The sequence below is a fragment of the Euprymna scolopes genome, chromosome 22 (genome assembly GCF_053919585.1).
Source record: "Euprymna scolopes isolate OS-2025 chromosome 22, ASM5391958v1, whole genome shotgun sequence".
NCBI lineage: Eukaryota > Metazoa > Mollusca > Cephalopoda > Sepiida > Sepiolidae > Euprymna > Euprymna scolopes.
This window is the reverse complement of record NC_136503.1, coordinates 72665109-72684095: the sequence shown is the minus strand read 5'-3', so window position 1 is coordinate 72684095 and position 18987 is coordinate 72665109.

Below are 18987 nucleotides of genomic sequence, written 5' to 3'. Positions count from 1 at the left end.
TTGATAGCGATTATCCAATATGAGTAATTCTACAGTGTCTGAACCGGAAAGTAATTTTTAATGGTAACTTTATACTATCAGTATTTTTAGTTTTATTTATTTATGTATTTAAAAGCGAAGCGACAATCTAACAGAGTTTTGGCCTTCGGGACAAGATCAAAGTGTAGTATCTATTCTTCGGATGCTGCACTTCAATTTCTTGTTCTCTGTCAGTGGAGGAGAAATCCTTCACGACTGAGACATTTTTTATTTTGTTCCTTTACTCCACGTTAAAAAACGACCCTGGTGTCTAACTCTGTCCCGTGGGTAGGCATTGTAAATAGGAACAAAGTTTATTTACAATATTTAAAACGGGATGTTATTTCTAACTGTAACTGTACACTAACGGTAATTTTAACGTCGTTATATTTAGACTAAGTGAGTTCGTTTTTTGTTTAACGGCATTTACACCACGGGTTAATGTTATGCCAAGATTTTGCTTTATAGTTTTTATTGCCAATTTATTTAAAAGTTTGTCTTAAAAAGTATGTTCATTCCATAAATATTAGTAAGATGTTGGCAATGTCGTAAGAAGTTTGTTTTCCAAAATAACATGTTGTCGGTTCCTTTAAAAATGTGTTTTTGAAAGTAAACTATTTTCAATATCTAGACAAGATCGTTTTTTTTTTTAATATAAAATGTTGTCTATTAAGGCTTGAATAAGTTTAATTCTTTTAAATACTTCACAATTTGTTGAGGTTCCACTTCTTGAAAGACCTCTCCGATGTTTGCTGTTCCAAACTATAACTTCCGGGTAAGTTTGCGCCTATTAACCTATATTAGTAAATGTTGAATTGCTATTTCTGAGTTTCCGAGCTGCATTTAGCTGCTTACTCAGATTTCATTATGTAATTGTAGGTTGTCAGAGTACAATCTGCTTTCCTCTCTTCAATTATTTTGCTTTTAGTTTTGGATTTCCGTCTGATATTCATGTAATTTGTTCTTTGCGCATGCATCTCATTTCTATTGCCACTTGTTTTCCAGGCATTCCATAATTGTTCTTTTCTGGTCTGTAAGTAATATTTTTATTATTCAATTTGGTACTTTCTGGCTTCTATGTATATAATTTGTCGTTTTTTTCATTTCTGAGGATATCGGCATGATGTGATATCAAGGTCTTTTAATTATTTTGCGTTTTTCGGTCATTTCATTGTATACCAGTATGATTTCCTTGATAGAGTAATGTTTGGTCTTTCCCCGCACAATAGAATAGCGAGTAAGTATAAATATTAGATTTCATATTTTGAGTGAGTATATACAATAACTTTTCTATTGTGTTGTATTTAATGAATTTCAGTGTCATTTTGATAACATTTAGTCTAGCCGTACATATTGTGGTATCATTAGGCAGAATTGTTGAGGTATCTGGCATGGCTTTGGCCATTTGTATAGGTTGCGCTTGTTTCATTTATTGTTTTCAATAAACCTGTATGTACCTATGTCCATTCTGAAGATTTTCTTCTGAGTGGTCAGGAGTTGCTTCTGTTCGTTTATTGTTTGTATTGCTTTATAAAATGACGATTGGTTTTTATCTAATTTCTGTGTTGCTTTGTTGTCTCTGTGTTTTCATTGATTTGCGATATTACTTGTTTAATTCTGTCTTTAAAAAAATATTTTTTTTTTGTGTTCCCGAATATAAATTTATGAATAACGCTGATCTCAACTGTTGGATTTTTGGAATTGCTTTAGATGCAATAATCAAAAAGGATACTTCTACACTATTTAGAACGGAATTTAAAAAATATATAACTGTATACTAACCCTAACCCTAACCCCACATTAAGTCTAGTTAGATTTACCAGAAAGGTTATAATTGTTAGAATTGAAAGTGATAATCGGCAAATAGGTACTCCTTGAGATTTTGAACAGGAATTTTATGAAATGCATAATAAAATATTGCACGGCCGTATTCTGTATGACTCCGTAATAAACGTACACAAAGATATAAATTCGGAGCTAAATCGGTCAGATAATAAAAAGTAGTAGTTTTTATTTCTTGTTGCGAGATTAGTATCAAATTTACAATAAAGTTTTTGTAACTTTTAACGTTTAAATTCAAATGTATATATCTTGGTTCAAACAAAAATTTATTGATCGAAACAAGCACAATTAGAATCAACAGACTTTCGTTAACGCAAACCAAGTGTTTATGCCAGTAAAGTAAACACCTTGCGTTCTGGTGGCGATGAAGTCACTGAAGTTATTTTTATATCGTTTAAGTTATCGAAACATATCTTATGCAGAAGTTGTCTAAATGCTTGAAAAAGTAGCAGTCGGTAGGTAAGAGATCTGAAGAGTGTCGTTGATGAGGGTGAGTTTTGTAGCCCAAATTAATCTTACTTCTTCAGGCTCGGTTTTACAACGTTTAGCATTCTACGAAAATAAAAATTACAATCGTCATTTAAGGGTCTGTGTTGCTTGATAGAGGCGCTGGTTGAGTTTAAATGAGATAAATACGTATTAGATATGTTTGAAGCCAAAACAACGCATTATTGCTGTTTGTTTTGTAATAATGCGTTGTTTTGGCTTCAAACGTATCTAATACGTATTTATTTAATTCAAACTCAACCAGCGCCGTTATCAAGGAACAAAAACCCTAACGTGAATTCCGCGTGATCAACGCACCGTTTCGACATTTGAAAAGACTACCGTAAAAACAACAAACTGACTTCTACTGATTCTGTTATCTAACAACATCATGGCAAAAAAAAGAAAGAAAGACATACTGATCATGGAGTGTATCTTCGAAATATATTTATGAATTGCAATATAAATTTCAATCAAAATAAATATCTGTTTATTTTGTAATAATGCGTTGTGTTGGGTTCAAACGTATCTACTACGTATTTCTTTTATACAATTGTCATTGTTTTCCGGAACAGTTGCATAGATAATTGGGAAAATGAAGTAAGATCAGCGTCTATTTTTTAAGCTTGCGATGAAGAAAGCACAATGTCTCAGATAAGTTCAAAGATAACGTGTGAATATGAACTTACGCCTAGCTGTTGGTTTGTCGTAAGTATGTAAAGATAAAAGAACATGCTTTATGGCTCGTTGTGATACGACAAAAATGTTTTTAGTGAAAAAGTTCCGGACGATTGAAAGTAGTATTTGTCACGTAAGAGTCAATTCTCGGTCGACAGCGACTAATTGTAATTTCTTCGTGTGGAAGAACGCCTTTGATCGATTTGGTTGTAATGCCGTTGCCTAGCCAATCTGTCTTGCTAGCGGGAAAAGCAACTTCATGCGCACAAACGAAAACTACTCAGTGGTATTATCTACTTGATTAATTTCCAGAGAAAATGATATGCAAATATATAATTAAGTACAATTTTCTTACAGTATCATGTTCAATGTCTGATTTCAATGAGTCTGTAAGTAGAGTTCACTTCTTTCTTCGATATAATGGTGAGGTAGAGATGAGAGAGTGGGAGGGGCGTGTAGCGATTCTCTAAACGTTGCTTTATCTCAAACTCTCAACAATTCACTAACACGACAAACAAACCAGTTGTTTCGACTGTGTGCTCCGTTGATATACTCAGGGGAGGGGTAAAACTGGGGTTGTTCCATGGACCAATCGGACCCAACAATGTTACCCCAGGGGAGGTTTCCCCCGCGAGTGTCCCTTTGGATCTTGAAACGTTCCCATGGCCCCATTAGGTCACCCCCTGACGTTCTGTGTCGACTCATTGCAATTAAATTATAAACATCCTCTTTCTAGAACTATGAGTCATTATCCCTTTCGGAGTACAGATTTCAAAACATGACATTGTTGTCGATTTTCATAACAATGGGAATCACAAACCTAATCTTTTCTCTCAGCAGGGCTTTTTCGCTGTCACCCGGCCACACAGATGATAATTAAAGAAGAAAAAAACATATCTTTCTCCAGTACTACGGGAGTTTTAATCACCCCCCCCAGTTACGAGCTTAACCGCTCCCTGGGACGGCCACGTCACGTATGATTAGCTAATATAATTAACAGGACTCATGAAGGAAGTATTCAAAATTTACTTATAACATGATTAGCAGATGTTATCAAAAAACGAACTAAAAATAGAATAAGACAGGGATTCGAGTAATTATTGAATTTTTTGTTATATATATAATAAATCATTAAAATTGAGTAGGAGTAAGAACGACAATGATAGAAAAATATCTTTCTTTCATTTCATATTATATCTTCTTTTTTTAGAGCTTTATTAAATTAAATCCCTTGATATTAACTGGAAAACATGCATCAGATATTAGTAGTAAGCGTCGTAATTTTGGAATAAATGTGTAGTTCCAAGGATTTCTTGTGTTTTATACTTCGAAATATACGAAGATAATTGACTTAATTTTAGTCAGTAAAAAGATTGAAATATATTGTGTATTTTTTTATATTCTGTGATTTAAAGAGTGTAGACACGATTAGAAATCGGTGCACTTTTGAAAGTAATTATGTATGTAGTATTTTTGTTATTTAATATTTTATTTCATTCTAAGCGGAAAGTACGAAATGAACTGCATTTTTCCTTATTGTCTCTCGGGTTATTTGTTATATTTATTTGTTTTACTTACGCATTTAAAGTCAATGTTCTTGTTTCAACATTAGTATTATATATATATGTATATTATTTTTATTATTATTATAAATATTATTATTAATGTTATTATTATTTAATATAACAATTATTTAATATCTACAGATACTAGTGTTTCATCCTTTCGGAAATAAACGGGGAGTTATGATTAATAAAGAAATAAAGTTCAATTCGCACGCGTGAGAATGTAACAAAAATTCAGTAGATTAGTTCTAATCAGAAATGTGGCGACAGTTTGCAAGAAGGGAACACAACCAAGCAATTGATATTAAAGCAACATTAAGATGTAATGTATGAGGAATCGGGACAATTGCACAGAATGATGATGATGATGATTAAGGTTTATGAAAACAGGATTCGTCAGGTGCCGAGAGTCCGTTTGGAAAAGTGCAGCTGAACAATTATTGAATCATGCATAAGTAAATTTGTCTGAGTTTTGGTCCTCCCCGCTGAACGCTTCTGAAACCATTATTATACTATGAATAAGCGTACGGCGACGGGAAGAACCAGACAAAAATATAAATTTAATATTACATGATTGATTGCTCAATCGTTTATTTTAAAAGCCAACATAAGAAAAGCAAAACAAATTTTTTTTTTCAGCTGAACAGCAGTTTAACCCTGATCTTTAAGGTTATTCATTTCAGCATAGTCTTTCTCGGCGATTCCCGTCTTTCCTTGTTGGTAAAACTGTTAATATTTGTTTATTCCTTGTAGTGTTATATTTTCGATAACAATATCGAAGGGTAAGAATTTGCTTTTTTCTTTAAATAAGAAAAGTCTGTTGAGAAACACAGCAGATTTGTCGTCTACTGTTGATGAAATATGACAGTATGTATTATTCTTAGCGCTGGGTAGCTTTGATTATAATCTCGGAAAATAAGAATTTGTTTTTCAATTGGAAAAGTTCAGGGAATCAACTTAGCAGATTTGTCGTCTACTTGTTTTTTGGAAATTTTGTTCATCTTACGTTAGCTGGGACGTTTATTCAGCTGTTGTTTACGGCGTTGTTGATCCTTGCAAGATACAGGCTTGTCGTCTGCCATTTAGCAATATTGGCTTTATCTGTTTTTAAATGTTTTTAACGTCAGTCAGAGTGATCTAATAATTATATGATGATCTGCGCGTATAAGTAAAGTTGATCGACTTTATAACAACTGAAAGTGCTCAACGATAAAGAACAAGTATATTAAAGAGGCTGATATTATGATTTACGATAATAATTATTAAATGCATACAGACACAAGTGTTTCATCCTTTCGGGAATAATCAGTGCAGGGTATCACGATTAACGATTCGAACACCGGCAACAGATGTCTAGTCTGGCTTCATAAATGTAAATATATGCATATAAAGACACATATGCACATATATATGCATATATATATATATATATATATATATATATATATATATATATAAATATATATATATACTAGACTACCCGTGACTTGTCGGGTCAGTATGTTATATAAGCTATGGAATTCATGTATGAGCGTGACACTTGTGACGTAAAGAAAATAGTTTTTTTCGACATAATAGAAACATTTCTATGAATGTATATTAAAATGAAAAAATCACGGACGGATCACTCAAACATGAAAAAAACCCTCTCTATTTGTGTAAAGTTACCTATTTTTCCGAATAATCGCTCAAAAATCGAAAATTTAACATGATTTTCCTACGAATTGAACGCCGACGAAAACAAAAACACACATGAACCTACCGATGAGAAATATAACGAATTCAACGAAGTTATAGAAACTTAAAATCTAAAAGAATAAAAATAATTAATAAAACCTGAAGCAAAAAAATAAAACCTCAACACATAAAATAAAATAAAACTAATATTGAAACAGATTAGTAAATGTCTCAACAAATTCACCGTTCTCACACAACTATTTTGTATCTAGAAATGTAAACAAAAAATAAAAAGAAGGAAGGAAGGAAAAGGGACGGGTAGAGAGTAGTAGTAGTAGTAGAAGTAGTAGTAGAAGTAGTATTGGTTTTACTACGATTGCTCTTATGTTTGTCAACGTGGTAAAGTTGTTTAATTGTAAGAAAATAGCTACAGTATAGTAGTAATAAAGACTAGTTGTAAAACACCCCCACTACTCCCATGTTAAATAATAATTTCGAAATAATAACGTTGATATTTCAGTGCGCAGGTCAAAATAAGCAATAGAAGCGATTTGTGTTTATTTGTTAAAGTTTTATTGGTTAATATTTATGCGCGCACGTGAAACCGGATGTCTTAAACCTTAAAGTGAGTTACATCACTCGTTACAAAGTCATTTGAGTTTTATAATTAATTATATATATATATATGTGTGTGTGTATGTATGTATGTATGTATGTATGTATGTATGTTTTTGTGTTTATACAAACCAGAACAATATATCTTGATTATAACCTGTCAACTGTAGAATCAACGGCTCAGAATTACTGCTGATAAGAAAAGTATACCGAATTTAATATATAAAAACCGTGTGTGTAATATTGTGATAATGTATTTGCAGCATTTTTAGTTTTCCTCGCTTTTGTTTACTAACGTAAAAAATATAAAGTGATATTTACATTATGTATAACTATACATGCATATATACATATTTTATATATATATATATATTAGTATATATGTGTGTAAATATCTATATATGTATATATATGTATATAAATACATATCAGCAAACAGTTAATAAAATATGTTAAAACAACACTTTGAAATGAGTTAAAAACTTATTTAATCTGAAAAGGAAACACTAGATAAATGGATAGTCCTTAATCCGCGGAGTTTCGAAGAAATACTTTCCTTCTACTCAGAGGGTAGGAATTAGCAAAATGCGGGATCGGATTTTGCATGCAAAAGTATTTGATGAAACAACAAGTAAGTCAAAGATCTTACTTGAAAACAAAAAAAGTGAAGCAGAGGGAATATGGTGAAGAAAAAGGTGATTACACATGAATGTATAGTCTAGGGGGAGATAAAAAAAATCCAGTGACGGTAAAATCCAAATGTAAAACTTCAAGAAAGTTAAAAGAATTTCCATTTGCACAAGCAAAATCCAGGGAAACCCCGTAATTCGAAGAAGATGGTCTATAACAATCTAAAGGCAGAAATCCATGGAATAATTCACAAAGATGTGTACAAGGAAAACAGAAGAGATTCCAATAATATTAATATTAATATATATTAATAATATTACTATTAATATATTTTATTATATATATATATATATATATATATATATATATATATATATAAACAATAAACCTTTACACCATGTATAACAGGGTCGTTCATAAAGAACAGCTTATTTTAACTAAGATTGCAGAAGAATCGGCATAGTACCATTAAAAGGGACGTCTTTTATGTACTAAAATCTTTTTAAATACCTAGTCACAACCATTTCTGATGCATTATATCCAGAAAGCATGTTTGCTTTTGACCAGCTTCTATTATAAGCGCTTCATTCGTGTCTCATGCGGTCAATATGTGTAAATGGGGGAAAAAGCCCTTCCAGGTATGTTATCATAGCAATGCATTTTCATCTGATCCTATTCACACGGAATTAAAATGAGAATAATTCGCAGTTTCGGCGAATATCTGTCAACATGAATAAACAAGGTCAATACGAAAAAATATATAAAGAAATTCCAATCGATTAAATAATAATTAATGTCTGCGTCAGAGTAATGACATATTCTAATTTCTTTTAGTTTAATATTATATATTTTCATATGACTTGTAAATAATATATTTTTTCATATGACTTGCAAATTATGTATATTTTCATATTACTTATAATTATATATATATATATGTGTGTGTGTGTGTGTAACTACTTCATTACTCACATTAAATTAATATACGAAAGTATAAATTTATGCGTAAACTTTAAGTATTTACTTCAAAAGTGTCCAATGGGTAGGTAGAGCTAGGTAGTAAGTTAAAAAGAATATAGGGCGATTAAGCTACACTGAATATTCCGCGTTTCATCTACTCTAGGGCTCTTCAGGCTTATGTGCTAATTTTGTGGTTGTCTGTTTTTATATACGCACCTTCTATTGAGATTTTAGTTAGCCAATTAACTTTCTAGTACCCACCGCGGCAACCAAAAAATTCGCGCATAAGCCTTAAGAGCCCTAGAGTGGATGAAACGCGGAATATTCAGTGTAGCTTAATCGCCATATATATTTTATAACTTACTATATATATATATATATATATATATATATATATATATATATATATATATATACATAAACCCACACATTAGTAAAATAAAATAAACAGTCGCAGGAGGCTCTTCTACGAATTTACTCATAAATCATGCACAATATCAACCTAAGAAAACTAGTACATATATTTTTCTTGACAATATAATAACAGCATTTAAATAGGCCCTTTTGTCCATGATCTGCAAGCTATACAACGTAATACCAAAAAGAAGGATTTTCATAAATCATGCAAAATCAAAACAACAACATTTTCAATAAATTTCAACAATAACGGACATTACTTTTTCTAGGATATAAACGTTCTCATCATATTTCTTTTACACTTTAAAATATAATAATTTACAATAATTTTAAATATGGCAAAAATGAGACCACATTTTGTACGTTCAGCAAAATTATCAATAGTTAAAAAAAATAATTTCGTTGAAAAACTGAACTGTAACGCTATTTGACGATTTCATGTGATTATATTATTACAGGAAGCTTTTGAGTAGTATACTATAATAACGATTTGTTGGTATATCAATGTGTACATAAGAGAAGTAGGTCATAGAAAATATCTACTTTGTACATAATAAGCGGATATTTTTCAACCATTACAAATACTTATATTTTGCTTTTATAAAAGAGCACATGTCCGCTGTTTATAGCCAAACATGGCGGTACTTATGTGTTTAGATTTGGGATTTTTCGACCGGCTGCAATTCTAAAGATAAAAAAAGCAAAACGGTCACCTAAATAACTTCTTAAAAGCACTTTCCTCAAATTTTTTGCAGGATAAATAAGCAAGAATAAATTGCCTGATTTTTACTCTCAGTTGCGTATGCAGTTGCGTATACTTAAACAGACGACATTATCATTATTTACAACACCTTAAGTCAGTACGAAATTTCGACTACAATTTATTACAGGTTTAGGTAGAAGCCCATCTGCAGAAATATACCGAAAACATTGTCAAATATTTCAGTAAACATTGAATGGTAACGTTTGTTTTACGTCAATAAACATTTGCCAAATATTGTGTGATATCGCTTTTTGCGAATATCCTATTTTTAAAACACTTACATACTAACGTACGTATATTTATATATATATATATATCTTCTAAAGATAAGTCAGCCGTTTCGGCACCTATAAGGAAGGAACTTACGCACAGTCACAAACGTACTTTTATATAATGATATATATATATTATATATATTGCATATATATATATATATATATATATGTTAGTTAATTCTTTACTTGAAACGTTACTCAACTTGTATATACCGAGAAAAATTGATTAAAAAGTCGTTTTGCATGAATAAAGTAGTTATAATTAAAAAAATATATATACATTTTGAAAAAAATCCTAACGCTATAAATGTCTTCTTCATTGGGTTACATAAGGTATATAGTGTAATATAATAATTCACTTACTTCCATATACCAATATTTCTCTTCGTTTATTACCTTTCATAAGATAACCATTTCAATATTGTTTCCTTTCAGGACTAACAAGTCTGCAAAATAATGACTTTGCTGCCTGTTTAGTCGCGTATAATTTAAGGAAAACATCTCATGATTACGTGACTATGATTTTGCAGACTCGTTAGTTGCAATACGAGATAATATTTGAATGGCTACTTTTTGAAGAGTAATAAATGAGCAAATGAGAAAAAATGATATTTGGAAATTGGAGAATTATTTTTCTACATGAGAGTCTCCACTTCTCAAAACACGGTGGCCATTCGAGGATAAGTGTTTATGAGTGTACAGGTGTCATATGGCCAATATCTTTAGTAGTGAAAATTTGGTAGATTGTATTACTTAAAGGGACAACTCATCAAGAACCTCTTTAAGTCAGCTAGAAAACCGGGAAGCAGAAGAGAATTATATAGGCGTGCAGTTCTACGAAAAAGGCTTTGTTAATGGAATCTACGTCTTGGCTTAGGCACAGATAAAAAGTGGGGAAAATTAGTAATGATAGTTTCAGCTAGATGAGTGTTTTTCGGGACAGTTTGGCGACCAGGAGCCATGTATTGATGTTCAGACGAGAACTTGTCATGAAAGGAACGATAAAGCAGACATGCTCGCAACGTGACTTCTGTGGTAAAGAGGTTTCAGGAAATAGAAAAATGCATCGCCTACTATAATACGAACTCTATTTTTAACTCTGTTGAGGCATGATACGTTTTCTATCAGTTCCCACCCGGATGTGGCAACAGTATACCATCTTTGGACTGTCTGGCTCTTATATAGCTAGAGAATTGCATCAGCAGTGAGATATCTACTGGAGCGGTATAAGGGTCCAAGTATTTTGTCAAATCGACCTTGGCAACGGATTTAATGTACTAGTTCCATTTCAGAGCAGGAGTAAAGGTCAGACTAAAAAGCCAGACAAAATATAAAGCCTCCTCAAGACGAATGCCATCTGTTTCAATTGATGTCAGACGGGCTTCAAAGCGTTGATGATGTAAAGATGGAAGTATATTTTAGAGTGCATTAAAATTAACCAACCACCTCATTCCCTATTGTACTACGTTCTTAAGATTAGAGGAAAAAAATCAGAGAGAATTTGGTCGTTAAAGGACTTTGATGTGTAACTCTAGTTTTTCATGTGGTTATCATAAATGTTTACGAATCGTCGTAAGCTGTCATTTGTGAGACCATTGATATAGATCAGAAAGTGTGTTTGGCCAAGGATTGACCTCTGAGGGACTCAATCATAAATACTGTGAGTTTCGGATTTCTCCACATCAACCGCTACTCTTATAAACCTATCAAAGAGAAATTGAGAACGCATTTTCAGCTATACTATAGCTGTAGATATTCTGGGGTAAAACTTTATCCACTACTCGCTCAAAAGCCTTTGATATGTCATTAGCAATTAAGAAGCATTTTCGAGAGAGTTTCTAATCTTATAAGATATAACCGTTGGTACATCTGCTGTAGATCTAGCAGAACGGAAAGTATATTGTCTGTCACAAAGAAGGTTATTTTGCTGAGATTTTGAGATTACACATCTTTCTGTTTCTCTCCATCTCTCTCCCTCTCAATCTCTCTCTCTCTCTATATATATATAGAGAGAGAGAGAGAGGGAGAGAGGGAGAGAGAGAAAGAGAGAGCGAGTGAGAGAGCGAGAGAGAGTTTGCTTGATCTGCGTTAGTTAATAGAATCTATTGTGTGCGCGGTGTTTGCTCAGTTGGTAGAGTGCTTCTAATGCAAGAGGCTCGGGCTTCGAATCCTGAGTTCGGATGTGTCAAACTGATGAAACCAAATGAGGCTGAAACTCGAGTCTTGGACTTCCTGTTCGTTAGCTGTCATTGCTCTTGTGACTGCAACGTTGTCTTACTGTACATTTTTATTATATATATATATATATATATATATATATATATATATAAGCGAGATAAGACACTGATAGAATTAAGATGAAAAATCCTGATAAATATTACTTTAAGTAATACTTTCAAGGTGATCCTAGCCAAAAATAGAAAAGCTCAATATTTAAGAATAGAGCAATATATAAGTTTCGTGGTTAAATTTTAAATTCTGAAAAAAAAAACATATAGAGACACATATACGATTTAAGAATGTATTGTTTGACAAAAGGAATAAAGAGAAGGGGTTATTTTAATTTCCTTAATCCAAGGATTTTCAACAATGGTCTCATCATCTTCAATATTTTGCGCATTTTATTTCCTGATATGAGCCATTGTTTGAAATCCATCGATTAAGGAAATTGAAATAACACCTTCTATATATTCCTTTTGTCAAACAATAAATTCTTAAATCGAATGTATGTCTGTATATGTTGTTTTTTCAGAATTTAAAATTTAACCAGGAAACTTATACATATATAGTAGCAAAAGTACCCGTCGTTGACTGGGTTTTAAACAGACTACAGAAAATAGACTGATTTATGAGAGTATGATAGGTTATGAAAAGGAAGAGTTGTTAGTTTTGGTTGAATTTGGGGGTAACAAAACCAAAGCAAAATATGATGAAAGTAAAAATAAAATAGATAAACCACATAATTTATTATACCATACTTGTTCACACTGAAACACTTATCACAATATTCTGTGGATCTATATTAAAAAACATTGTTAAACTTTGACATATTTCCATTCTATGGAGGGCAGGTGCGAACGAACACCCCATAATTCATTATACCATATTTCTTCAAACTGAAACATAATTATCAAAGAATACTTACGCAGATAGATATGAAAAGTCTTTATCAAAGTGTGTGCCTATATCCATTCTATGGAGGCCAGGCGTGAACGCAGAGCCACAATTCTATTATACCATCCCTATTTAAGTTAAAACATACTTATCAAAGTATTATGTACATCTATATCAAAAACACTTGTAAACGCTTTTCTATTATGTTTAATATTTTTTTATTTCCATACATTGTGGATCAGGCGCGAACGCTGACCCCACAATTTTAATGAGCCACCGTTCTGCCAGATCAAACATACCCATTCCTGTCTCTCGATACATATTCTATCATTATATGTAGTCGTTTTTTTTAAAATAGTCAACCATATAGGAGCCTATTCGTGACCACACACACACACGCACATTCGGCTTTATATATATATATATATATATATATATATATATATATATATATATATATGAAGAGATATTCCGTAAAACAGCAGCAAATATTTATTGTTTTAAGTTTAGTTACATATTTCTATCTGAAGGTAAGCTCATCGACCCTTTTTTTTTTTAGAAATCTATGTATTTTTTAACATCTGAATAATCGATTAATTTACTAAGAAAATATTTAATGTATAGTTCTGCTTACAAGACATATTACATGCATATTTCCACTATATATGTAAGAATATGATTGGAAAGTTTATGACTTCTTTGATGTGTATATATATATATATATATATATACATATATATATATATATATATATATATATACTTCATTTACTCACATAAAATTAATATACGAAAGTATAAATTTATGCGTAAGCTTTAAGTATTTACTTCAAAAGTGCTCAATACATAGGTAGAGCTAGTTAGTAAGTTATAAAATATATAGGTCGATTAAGCTACACTGAATATTCCGCGTTTCATCTACTCTAGGACTCTTCAGGCTTATGCGTATAAGTTGAAGAGTCATAGAGTGGAATATTCAGTGTAGCTTAATCGCCATATATATTTTATAAACTATTATATATATATATATATATATATATATATATATTAATATTCAATAAATAATTTGAATAATTGTAATATTCAATATACAAATATGTAAATTTAACAGTATTTTTATAACTGAGTTTTGTTGTAGTTGTTAACATACGATATGCTGGTTCCAAAAAGTTTTGTGTGAAAATTGATTCTCTCACTCCTTATACGTTTCAATTACGTGTATGAAATAAGTAAAAAAAAAGACAATGGCAATGTAAGTCTACCAGGGAAGCGTGAAAAAATGAATATGTCTATATCTTTGAAAATTTCACTACAATCACCTAAATAAAAAATTCAAAAACACTATACTTAATAACTGGATAAAATGAAAGAATAAAAAACTACGGTTGATGGGGAGACATAAATCTCTGTAGATATGAGTAGGAGAAAAAGTTTATTTTTTATATAAAAAAGAAATAAACACAGTTTATAAAATCATATGAGTGTCTCGTGGAACTTAAATCTGTATGTCAGAGAAACAGAGACAAGTATATTTTTCGATATGACAAACAGAAAAATCAAAATTAAAAAAATATATAAAATGCGAGGTTTTCAGGCTGACACTTGAAAATACGACAGCTATCTTAAATATATGTCTGCGCCTTCTGTGTGTGTTTCGGTATGATACACACACACACACATATATATATATATATATATATATATATATATATATATATATATATATATATACAGAGAGAGGGTGCGAGAGAGATAAGAGAGAGAGACGTTAAAAAGCATTTTAAAAAATAAATGTTTAATATGCAACAGCATTTCTCTCGATTAACGGTAGCCGAATTGATTGGGTACTTGCTAATGATGCCAGTGATGGCTTCTGTCGCCGGGTTACAATCAATCGACTGGTGTTCATCGTGACACACTGCAGTGATGTTTCTCAAAAGAATGAAACACTAGTGTCTGTAGGTATTTTTTTGTCATTATCATAGTAAATAATTATATTTATTTATTAATATAATATATGTATATATATACATATATAGTTGTATATATATATATATATATATATATATATATATATATATATATATATATATATATATATATATATATACTCGGGTTTTTTTTATATTCAAAAGTAATGGACTAATGAATTCAACGAGGTTGTTAGATAGTTCTCAATATTTATTTAATTAAAGTCCTGTGTTTTAAGTTTTTTAACTCCAACTTCTAAAGAGTTCCTACCTAAAATAAAAATCCATTATTCGTTGAACTTTTGAATAGTCAAGTCGCTGCCTGATGATATCTGTTGTTTGATTGAAACAAGTGGCTATTTGTAGCAGCGGGATGTGAGCATGTTTATATAACAATAAACAAGTATATATATATATATATATATATATAATATTTATAAAGACAAACATTACATGCTAATGTTTAAGACAATCTGATTTACAAGAAACCAAAAACCTCTCATCAGGCGACGTTTTTAACCAAATGTCTTCTGCGTAAAATAAACGTTTTTACGTCTCCTGACGAGTGACTTCTGGTTTCCTCCAAACCAAGTTTTTCGAAACATTAGCATGTTCAATTTAGAGACTATGTAATATTTGTCTATATAAATAAAATATTATGTTTTGCTTTTTTTTATTGAGAACGCATAATAAACAATTAACTTGGTATATATCTGTATATATATATATGCGTATATATCTCTATATATACGTATATATATGTGTGTGATAATTATATTTACATAAATTATATGCACACAGATACATGTACATTAATCCTCATATCTGGGTGTATATATATGTGCATATATATATAATATTATATATAGACACTCATACATAAATACACACACATGCATATATATATATATATATATAGAGAGAGAGAGAGAGAGAGAGAGAAAGTAAGAGAGAGAGACAGCCAGAGAGACACGGAGAGAGAGAGAGAGAGAGAGGTTTACTAACTATAGACACTTGTTTTACGATTTGTAGCCTAAACACTTTGATTAGTCTTAAATATGTAATAATTATGACGTTACCTCGTGTTAATTAAATATTGGCTTTATTTATAAAACAAAATATAATTTTTTTGCAAATGTATACATAAATGTATACCTAATTATATAACTCAAACTGTACACAGGCAATAATATATAAAAGCACAAAATTATGTATATTCATGTATATTTATATAGACATATAATTATTGGTTGCATCCCAGGGATTAAACGGAAAAATCTATCCACGACAATTATAACTGCCAATTACTTTATTGATTTTTGCATTAGAAAATATCAGTATTTTTTCCTTCATCGTATTATGCGCTTTTAGAAAACAGTCACAAAATGGTTCATTTATTTTCTTGCAAGTCAGAAACAACTGAATATAAATATAAAAGAGTAACAAAAATATACGACGTCTCCCATAACTAAACAAGTATCTTCCATCATGCTGTTAGATGTTTTGGAAGACGTAATCATATATGATTTTCATCTTTATAGTTTGTCTTATTTTTGACTGGCCGTTTATCTTATCAGTTCTTTTTTTTTTTTCGTAAGTGTTTTTATGTTTCCCAAGCGGTATTTTACATTCTATTCCAAAATTGATCAATAAATAGTATCTATCAACAATTTCTGGTATTATTATACAAACACCGTGACAGCGAATTAGTAAAATCTTTTACGTAGTATTCTGTTACGTTTCGGTGTGCTGAACACGAATCTGAAAACTGGGTTAGGGTTAGGGTTAGGGTTAGGGTTAGGGTACATTTTTTTCTACTAATTCGCTGTCACGGTATTTGTATAAATTTACCCAATTTCTATGGGTTTATTTTTTTATACGGAGGGCTAAAAGAATGGGTATATTATTTCACCTTCAATAGATGTCATGAGAAAGAAATAATAATTAAGGGTAATATAACTTGTGGTTTCGAGGATTAAAAAGAAATAAAGATTGTTGTAAATACGTCATCTTTGTTGTTGTATGTCACCGAAGTGAAAACTTGTAAATAATGAATATTATTACTTTTATGCAATCTTGATTTTTTGTATGAAGGCATTGTTAGATGGTTTGATTTTTTTTTATATCTATACACGCAAGGTTCACTGAAAAACTCATTAACTGATCATTATGAATTATTAAATAATATTAAACGTAAGTGAATCTATATACATTTACCTGCATTCCGATTAATTCAAAAAGCAAACGGAAAAGAAACTTTTATGTACAATCCACTACCTCAGATTTTGTCATATATTACAATAAAATTATACGTCAATTACTAAATATTCCCATAATTTCAATTTATTTGTGGCATTGAAAGAGTGTTTTGTTATGCGTGATACCGTGATAATTAAAAATTTACATCTTCCAGATATGTAGAAAAAACGTTGTTCATAATCATTACACACAAAAGAGGCGATATCATTTTGAATATTACTTTGTTTCGGATATAGCGAGTTATAGCTAAAAACTTAAGACGTTTTCTGGCAATAAATTAAGTTTTGAATATTCCCGTCCAAGGTTGCCAGACTGGCTTTGGTAAGACAAAACTACTCGAACTCATGGATATTTAAGCAGTTTGAAGTTGAAATGTGTATTTGACCTTTCACAAAGCCCCACGTTCGAATTAAGTATGTGAGAAACAAGCAAAATACTATATAGATACTACTACTACTAATAATAATAATGATAATAATAATAATAATAATAATAATAATAATAATAATAAATTCTGATTTCGTTTATCAACGTCTCTCTGGAAAGGGATGGGATTCATTTCCATAGGATTTCCCTAAATCCCAGCTCAAACTAGGAGCTTCAAAGATTAATGGGTTTTCTAAGGGTGTTTGTTGTACCTACAATTGCAGAGGTCTAAAGGCCACCTAAAACATCGGCAATTTGTAGTTTTTTTTTAATTGTCCTTCCAGACGACTTGATACTACGCCTAATGTACCAACTACGACCGGTATAATTTGTGTTTAAACCAATGTATACGCCTTATCTTCGAGGCCAATGGAGCATAATTGATCCAATTCTCATTCTCATTCTCTCTCACATTCCTGTCCCAGGGTACTGAGAATTGTGCAATCTACCAGTTTTTTTTTTAGCCATTGTCAATGACGACCAAATCTGGAATGATTATGTTCCAATTGCTTATCGTTATGACACTTTTGTCCCACCATACCTCTACTTTGCCATCCTCACTAATTCTCACTTCATCAGCCACCTCCACAAACCATTTGTCAGCACATTTACCCCAACCCTCTTACACACCTCCCAATATATCCGGAGACCTATGCGATTGTGTATTTTGCGGTACTCTCTCTGGGACAGTCCACTTCACCCTGCTGCAGGTCTTACCACAAATACGGCATTTTGCAGCAACTTCTCCTAGAACCACTTTGTTTTTAATAAACGTGCTCCTAATGCCTGTTCTTGTGCTGCACAAACAAAAGTTTCAGCACTATTAGCCAGATACCCAGCTCTAAGCTATTGCTATGATCTTTAATCAGCTACTTTTGCTATATCCTGGAAAAACTTTCTATGCATTTTCTTTCTAGCCAGTCAATCTGCCCTTTCTTTATCCATACGTTTCACATAAGCAGCCTTGGTCTCACATACCTCCATTTAATTGGCCACAACCTTACGAACTCACTCTTTACTTATACCCCAGTTTTTCTCTCTTCAAGGGGATGCTCAGTGACATCATTATCATTACAAAAGAAGTGGCGATAACGAATTCCCTTTAAATATTTTATGTTTAATGCCAACCTGCCCCATCTCATCTCTGTTTGTGGTCAGCGCCTTTTCCATTGAGCCATACGTGTCTACAAACGCCCTACCACATTCTCAGCAACTTTCATCATTAATAGTGTTTCACGTATCCATAAATGAGGAACCATGTATTAAGCCTTTCTATAAGCGATCCATGCTACT